Genomic DNA, 9,660 nt, shown 5'->3' with positions numbered 1-9,660 from the left:
TGATTCTTTCAAATTTCTAAATGCAAGCCTCGATAAATTGGCGTCGTATCATGACAAAGATAAATTAAAAATTGTTCGTTTCGAATTTTGCAAGCTCAGAACGAAGGATTTCGATCTTCTTACTCGAAAAGATGTCTTTCCGTACGAGTACATTGACTGCGTCGAAAAATTGCAAGACATGCGCTTATCATCGCACGAATTACTTTTCAATTGACATCGTTGACAGGCGATATTGTATCTGAGAGCGATTACGCTCACGCAGTGAAGATATGGCAGCGATTCTCCATCCGAACGCTCAGCGAGTACAGTTTGTACTTGAAAACTGGTATCTTGTTATTAGCCGACATTTTCGAAAATTTCCGCAATAGTTGCGTCGCTAGTTACAGTCTCGATCCCGCTCATTATTATACATTGCCAGGTTTCACGTGAGACGCCTTGTTGAAAGGAGGTAATGATCGCGAATTTTCACAGCCGCAGTGTCTTTGCGGAAAATTTGATTGAAATGCATAAACTCGAGGTGAAGTTGGACAAGCCGATTTACGTGGGTATGTGCATACTCGACATATCAAAAGTCTGCTTGTACGAATTTCATCACGAATACACCGATGTATAGCGATAAATGTAAGATCACGGACAGTCTCATTTACATATAGAATGCGACGATGTTTACGAGAATATGAAAATTGCGCGATATCGCTAGATTCGACACGAGCGATTATCTGACAGACAACGTATACAGTATGCCTCTCGCGAAAAATACCCGGCCTGATGAAGAACGAAAATAATGGTGTGATAATGACCGAATTCGTTGGACTGAGAGCGAAGATGTACGCGATAAGAATGGACGGCAAGAAGGACACTAAAAAGGCGAAAGAATAACGTAATCGTGAACGATGACGTTCGATGATTACACGCGGTGTTTGAATGAAGAGATCGAAATGACTCGCCGTCAATCGTATATATAATCTAAATTATACACGAGGTGTATATGATATCCGAATAAAAAGTCATTCTGTCCATACGACGACAAATGATACCGGACTCGACGGAGACATTACCGTGGCATTGGCGGATACCTTTGTAATATATATTACTATTATATATTACTTATTGTAATTTACACTTTCCTTTTTTTTACATTTATACAAGTATTATTATACAAGTATTATACAAGAATTATTATACAAGTATTATATGTTTTATGTAATAGCATTTATTATGTATTACGATTATTGTATTTTTATATAATACATGTCGTATGTTTTTAACATTTATATAAGTATTATATGCTACTATTATATGCTACTAGTATTTCAATTTACATTTTATGTATCCCATATTTTTTTATAATTTATGCGTATTACTATTATATATTACTATTATTTTAATTTATATTTTACGTATATTTTTTTACATTTATATAAGAATTATTATTTTTCATAACTATCTACGTATGTATTGTGCTTCATACATAAATTGTTACAAATAATTATATATACTTCAAAACGAAGATGATGGGAAGTAATAAAAAATATACGTTTATATATTGATATACATTCTTTTTATATGTAGAAAAAAATTATGTAGAAAAAATTTATGTATAAAAAAAATACACGAATCAAAATTTTATCAAATGGCATTGTTTTTATCTATGATAAATTATGCGATCCATCGAATCCAGCCACTTGACATACCTCTTATTTCCTTTCCGGCGCAATACTTTCTTCACGAGATACACGTCCGGATAAGAAGTGCAACTCGCAAAACGCTCCAGCGATTATTCGCGATAGTTCTCTAATAGATAGGTTATGAGATTGATACGCTGTATCTTAATGATTTAAACACCTCGGCGTCCAATTTGGCATGTAATCCTTCTCAAAAATTGTCTTGTACTTGCTCATGCGTACCGAATCGCCCACTTTAAATTTTGCCGGACCAGCGATCTTTATCGCGCTGTACATTGTGTCTAAGAGTCTGTCGGCGATCGGGGGAGTTACATGGGCGGGTCGCATGCCGATAGTCTTGCGCGCGTTGTAATATAACATGAGATGCGGCAACTCGTCGATCCTTGTAATTGCCGTTGAATGTAAACATCTTGTCGTTTTGGAACGTGCGCTTGAATCGCTCGACTATTGACGCTTTCAATGTGGAATACGTGGAATAGTGATTAACGTGTTTTTTCAAGATTTTCTGCACATTGGCATTGTAAAATTCCTTTCCCATATCCGTTTGTAAATGTTTCGGACATCTTCCATTCGCTCGAATTATCTCAACAATAGCATCAGCCGTCTCGCTTCCATCCTTGCTCTTGAGCGGTACGCATATTTGCTCAACACATCGATGACGGTGAGTATGTAGTGATGGCCTCTATTGAAACTCGAGTACGGACGCATCTCGATGATATTAGCCTGCCACAGATCGTTGTATCCTCAAATTATGATGCACTTTCGCGGAAAATTTCTTCTCGCCGGAACGTACAATTCCTCGACGAGTCGACATCTCTCGGAGCTAATTTTTCTCTTTTTGCTGGATCTCTTTTTCATGATTCAACGCGTAATACACAGGGCAAAAGTACTTTTTATGCTGATACCACTCGATTGACTCGTTTCGTTATACGCGATTTAATTTATAATAAAACCGGCTTCGCGAAGATCCTCGATGATCGATAGCATCTCGTTATCGTGAATGTTGTTGCCCATTCATTGCGAAGCGTATTCGAGCAATCGTAGACAATACACCACCACACACAATCCCACCAGCTCGTTGGGATCGTCCCAATGCACGTAATCGATCGCATTGTCGTTCAATATCATTGCGTGAGGTAATCCTTTTCCAGATTTCTTCTTCTTCTATTTTTTGGGTGTGATCGACATCAATAGCGCGATTACATATTTATATTTGTATCCCCAATTGCTCAATAATCGGCCGTGCGATTAATGCTTATGTTTGTGCGCGTTCGTCGCCAGCAGAATGCTCTTGTACTTGTTCATATTGTCTTCCGTGTAGAAGAGATCATCAGGAATTCTCTTGAAAATTAACTCGTAAAGACCAGGTGTACCGGCATATCGTATGCCGTAATAATTATGTTGTCCGCATCATCCACATCGAAACGTTTATTGCCAAACATCAATCCATCCTTGTGTAGATAACCGTCGTATACATAATCTACATCGCTCTTCTGTTTATCTTCTGTTTCCCTTAGGACAGCCGACATACTTTTGACCCAGCGGGCCCAAGTCGCCTCTCAACCTTCCGACGTTTGCAACCGTTTTGAATCTTCGTTGTTAGCGAATCGTCCATCGTTTCGAAAACGTTTCCTCCAACGATTCTATTATCGGTACGATTGTCGTACGCAGATTGGAGGTTATCGGCTGTACACGAGCGTGCGATCAGATTTACGTGGGATCGTGAAACGCTCAAACATCTCGCTCGCTTTCTCTCCCTCTTTCTCCTCCTCTTTTCTCTCTTGCATGGAGGCAGATGCTGTGTTATCGTCGCGTGACTGTCGCACGGGGCTCTTTATCGCGCGCACGGGACTGTCAACAATCTGCCGCAGAGGTTTGATAATAGGCTTAAAATATTTGTTAAATGCCATGTCCTCCTCGATTCTATCGGTATTCAGAGTGTGATGTTTCTTGCGGATCGACTCGCTCGTCTTCTTGATCTTTCTCTCCCTCGCAATTTTTTCACGCTCGCACACATCAATCATGTTCGTCTCTGGCGAAGTACTGACAACGACTAGAAACGTTACAGTATTGCGAACTCGTTAAATTTCTGTATTTCTCGTCTTTAAGCGCACTGTCCTTGTCTATCATTAAAAATCCAAATTTTTTTGCCAGCAGTCGCAACACGACAAACAAAATTCATCGTACATGTCGATATTTACATGATCGTTGTAAACATGTTTCAAGTTGGTACTGTTTGAACAGAATCAGCAGGTTTGCATTGTAGCGTATCAGATGTTCAGATATCCTCGCGTACGTCTGACAGAAATAGAAGCAATCAACGTTCGCGTGGCGGCCCATCGAAAAGTACTCCACCATATCCTTGTTTCATGCCATGTCATCAAAGATAAAAATAGAATTTGGGAGCGTCCGGCTCGATGAAACGACATCGCTGTTGTTGGAGAACGTAAAATAGCCGATTTTGTCGATAGACGTAAATAAATTTTCGAGATATCGATACTTTGACTGTTGCAGTGATTTCGAGTAGATGTACACTTTCTCGAAACGAACGCCGTTTGGACTTTCGAACAAGCTTATGAGAACGTTGGTTTTACAATTCGATGGGCAGTAAATGATCGCGCGTATAGTACTCGGCAGCATTTCGCCGTGTTTACGCTTCTCCCTGCCTCCCATCTTTCGCAATTTCGCGTCAGTTCGTGATATGTATCGTTAATTGTTGCTGCACGAATTTCATGCTCATACTAAAGGCTGTGCGCTCTCGAATAAACTATTTAAAGGCGCGTGAATCCGCGAATCATGCAGTAGCAAAATGTATCTCGCGCTGTATCATCCTTCCGATATTCGAAACTTGAGTGCCGAGCAACTGCAATATATACCGAAGGTTGTACTCTTACGCGCGTACAGTAACTATATCGAACATTTGTCTGGGACAAGCTTCTGGAACACGTGAAGGCAGAGGTTCGAACCTATCATCGCTGACGAGCACTACAATTAACCGTGGCAGCGGACTCACGTCAACGGTCCCGCATCGAAGATAAAGGACTGTAGCGAATGTCGGCGTCGCGCGGCGGTCTGCTGAATCGAGTGATAAACGCGCTTCCTTTCGAGTTATATATTCAGGCCAGTTTTGCGGCCTGGGCACTCGACTTATGACTAGCCAAAGGTGATCCGCTGGACGCGGCGTGCCGAGATTGCGTATTCTCACCGATAGACACGCGGCGAACAAGGTACTCGTCAATAAAGTACTAGGACGTGTCACGACGAGAGATTCGACTTTGAGTGAGAGAGCCACCGCAGCTGCTGTCTGAGTAGCGATGAAAGCCAAGACCAATCGGCATGGACATGAAATCGAAAAAGAAGAAGAAGACGAGAAAAAAGGCGATGAAAAAATGGATACTTCTAATAGAAACAAGGTGGTGCGTTATTTCTGCTAATGTTGGGCGCGCTCGGGTCCTTGATCGGCGGAGCGGTCAATATGGAAAATAGTAAACGACAGCAAAGCCGCGCGACGTCAGCTCGAAGAACTACAACGTCACAATCGCGCGATGGAACAGGGTCGCGGACTGTATCTCGCTCCGTACAAATACGGGCGCGGACTGTATCTCGGTTCGTACATGAACAGGGTATAGCTACAAAGAAAAAAAAAACGCTAAAAAAATGATAAAAATGCCGTCTGCCAACTATCAATGTGCAATTGAACTCACGAGACGTATACGCGTATCATACTTTAGAGGCGTTTTCATGCGTAACACGTTTTCGATGAGCGGCGTGAATCGAAACGAAAGCGGTCGTAAATCTGAATGATGCGACGGGGCCTGGTATTCATTGGATAGCGTACGCGAAAAGAAACAACCGCGTCGTGTACTTTGACAGTTTCGGTAATCTTCGATCACCACTCAAGGATCTGGTGCGATATTTCGGGAACGATGCTATGACGATAGAGTCAATCGCACTTTCTATCAAACGTACGATCAGAGCTTCTGCGGACAGATGTATCTGCGGTTTCTATAAACGATAGACACGCGTGAATTTAAAAAGATCGACGAGCTATGAAATCTTAGTATTAAACGAATCTTAGTATTAAACAAAATCGAACTTTTTCCGTCATGTCGTTGACGCTTACGCTGAAGCGGGAAAAGTACCGTCCTTGAGGCGAATTACTTTCCCGCCATAGATTTGAGTGACGGAGATTACGAGCTCGGTCTGACGATTTTTGAGATTTATCACATGATATCGAATGAATCGAATAACAAATTTTATTTCGTCAAAGAAGAAATTACAATTCCCGAGGGTTCATATGAAGTGCGAGACATAAATGAATTTTTGAAACGCCCGATTTTACGAAAACGTCCACACGCGCTTGAAACCATTGACATACACCGTAGTGTATAATAACAATAAAAATAAACTTTGGCAATCTCAACAGCATTGGATCTCTGCTGGGATTCTCGTCGAAGCATATACTGCGGCCGCGAAGGTGGCACGAATCGGGCGTGTCAATTAACATAATGAATGTAAATGTTATTCACGTAGAATGTAACATGACCGCGGGCACGTACAGCAACGGCAAAAGCACGCACACGAATTCTCGCCGAGCGTGTCTCCAGGATATAAAATATCGGAGAGGCTGGCGCAGATCATTTACCTACCGATCATCGCAAGGAACATTAAGGATTTAACGATATGCATCATCGACCAAAACGGAAGATTGCTCGATTATCGAGAAGAAGAGATCACTGTTAGATTGTACGTACGATAGTGATAACGTGAGATGCTCATGTTGAACGGAACAGAGCACACGCAGAGAGATAACGCATTCTTTACAAGGCTAATGACGTCACAGCTCGATAACACCCACTCATCCAGCTGCATCAGACAGAAAAAGAAGTTCAGCGCGTCAAACACATTTTTTAAGTCTTTGGGATTCGTGGTGCGCAACATTTAAGATGATTGATATCCTAAACATTAAAAACGAGCCGATCTTCGACGATCGCATCGTCAAGATTGAGACTCACTTACAGCCCGTTCGCCAATACAACTAGTATAGCGACGAAATAAGGAACTCATACAAGAACAAGATCTGTATACACTACCGTAATAAAGCTTTCTGTACATTGAAGGAAAACTGACGAAGAACAAAGTAGTCCAGGCTGCTCATGTGACATTAGGAAATAATTGCGTCGCGTTCATATTCGATGAGATTCGATATGAAACTCAACGGTGTGGAGATTGATCGTAACAGAAACGTGGATAACTAGCACGCTCAAAAACTATGTAACACTGTCATTCGACAGAAGCGTGATTCTGCGGAATGTCGGCTGGGATGCGCAGACTACTGAGGCCGGATACTTTAATTTCTGTATACCGCTCTATGTATTGCTGGGATTTTGTCAAGATTACAAACGCGTGGTGATCAACGCTCGTGAGTGATAAGTTGATTTTAATATGTTTATTTTAATAACAGGAGACAGGAGATCCGACGACAGAGCCAACGCTCGAATTATTCAAAGTACAGTGGCGAATGCCATACGTGTTATTGAGCGAGATAAATAAGCTGTCGATGTTACACGCTTTGGAGACCGGATAATATCTGGTTTTTCGCTCGAGGGATCTGTACGAGTTTCCGCTCTTGCAGAACACAAACAAGCATTCGTAAGCCAAGACAGCTACTCAGCTCAAGAAGCCGCGTTACATCATTTTCGCTATGCAAATAGATCGAAAAAACGTCATGTCCGAAGATATAAGTTGATTATATCATAAGTTCGACGATTGAAAATTTACCAATTAACCAATGCGAAACTCTACCTGAATTCGGAATGTTATCCATACGATGACTTGAATTTGGATTTTAATTGATAAAAACAAGTGTGTGATTTTACGACTTGTATGCGCGTTTCTGCAAGGAGTATTACGGATACGAGTATCTCGAGCCGAGTCTCACTTTTGTGACTTTTTTACGTAATTGTTTCGTTTACCCTCCTCTTCGATTGAAGTTTTACTATATACGTCGCAATTTACGCGGATGCAATCAGTCTTGCGATACCCGCTTGTATGAACGGTTGAAAAATATACTTTACTAAAGACAGCAACGCATCGTACGAAACGAAGAAAGACTGCAGAAACATGTAAGTTTCAACGTTCTATATACAATAAGAAACGTTTTTTAACATTACGTACACAGCATGGAGCATCGCGTGGTACGTTTATTGAGCAGACGTTATGATCTGACGGTTACAAGTATTTGGAAATTGGAATCAATGCTGGTCCACTGGATTATGTGGAGATCGCCCTGGGAGATCATCGCAGACATGAACTGTCTCTCGAAACGTGGAAGGGCCTCTACGAGCAGTGATGGAATATTTACAAAATGCTGCAAAACGAATACAAGAATAATTTTTTATGATATAAGCCTTGAACCATTAACTTAGAACTTTGCACGCTGAATGATGCTACGCTCGTACGTTTCGATTCTTCATCCGTACGCATTACGATGACCGAAATGATGCTACGATGTTTGAATTTGACGATATATATCGATGTAATGTTCGAATGATTAGCCCTACGGTCAAGTATAGCCAATTCTCCAACATCGTGTTGAAGACACAATACGTGATAGCATCTTTATTATTGGACATCAGCTCGTCGATTGCGAGCTATTGGCTTTAGTTTTTAATACAATACGTACAAAAAAGAAACAATGTAATGACATGTGAATAAAAAAATTTTTTCGTTCACATCACTATATATGTACTATATTTTCTTTACTTCACATTCTTTCATCCATTCATCCATTCATTCTATATGCTCCATCGTACTCCGTTTAGATAAATAACAGCCAACACTTATTTTTTTGTCGTCACGAATCATATACGTACGTTCATACATATATGCATACATACGTATATACGCATATATGCATGTATATACGTATGTATGTATATATGTATGAATGTATGTATATATAATATGTATATATGTATGTACCTTTCCGCGAAAAAGGAATAAAAAAAAGGAATGAAAAAAAGGTGTGAAAATAATCATGAACTTTCAGCAATTCGATGGCCGCAAATAATCGCGGCTACTATATACAGGGTGTCTGGAAATAATCGCCAAATATTTCATGGGCAGGTAGAGCGGACTAAACTGAGTCGAAAAGTCCTCTACCATTTTATAAGTTTTCCCAAGAGTTAAGAGATATTAATCCTTAAAAATAGTCGAATACTACTGTGAAGAGTATACGCCTACCGATCGCTTGGCGCACAGGCGGAGACTTGGACGAGATTGCCTCCTCCTCAGTCCAAGTTCAGAGTAATACAGTTGTTATCGATGTAATTGGTTAACGTATAACTCAGTTACACGTCAACCAATTAGACTTATTCCAGACTTATTCCATCGCATCATTGAAATTGTCGATGAGGTAGATGACACAAGTGTAAATAGAATTGCATTCAACCACCTCATCGACAATTTCAATGAAGTGAAGAAGAAGAAGAAGAAGAAAAGAAAGAGGAAAGGAAGAGGAAGAAGAGGTCAAAAAGGAGAACATCCTAGAAGATCTAGAGATCTTCCTTCTCTTCCTCTGGAATCTACGGAGGAGATATCATTTGAAGAATTATTTGAAATAATAAATCAACTTAATTTTATCTATCTCCTTAGCGCCCTGATAATTGGATAGGAGAAGGAGAAGGAGAGGAAGGAGAAAGAAGACGAGGAAAGGGAGGAGGAGGGGGAGGAGAAGGAGGAGGAGGAGGAAGAGGAGGAGGAGCAGGATGAAGAAAAAGAATAAAAATTCAGCGGAGATGGAGAGTGTGGAGAAGGTAAGAATATCTTATTATATATATATATATTTTTTCTTCTTTTTCTTAAAAACATCTTATTCGCGTTATAGGAGGATGAGGAAAAAGAATAAAAATTCAGCGGAGGTGGAGAGTGTGGAGAAGGTAAGAATATCTTATTATATATATATATATTTTTT

Source organism: Atta colombica, unplaced genomic scaffold, assembly GCF_001594045.1.
Source record: "Atta colombica isolate Treedump-2 unplaced genomic scaffold, Acol1.0 scaffold115, whole genome shotgun sequence".
Classification (NCBI taxonomy): domain Eukaryota; kingdom Metazoa; phylum Arthropoda; class Insecta; order Hymenoptera; family Formicidae; genus Atta; species Atta colombica.
Note: the sequence above shows the minus strand (reverse complement) of the source record.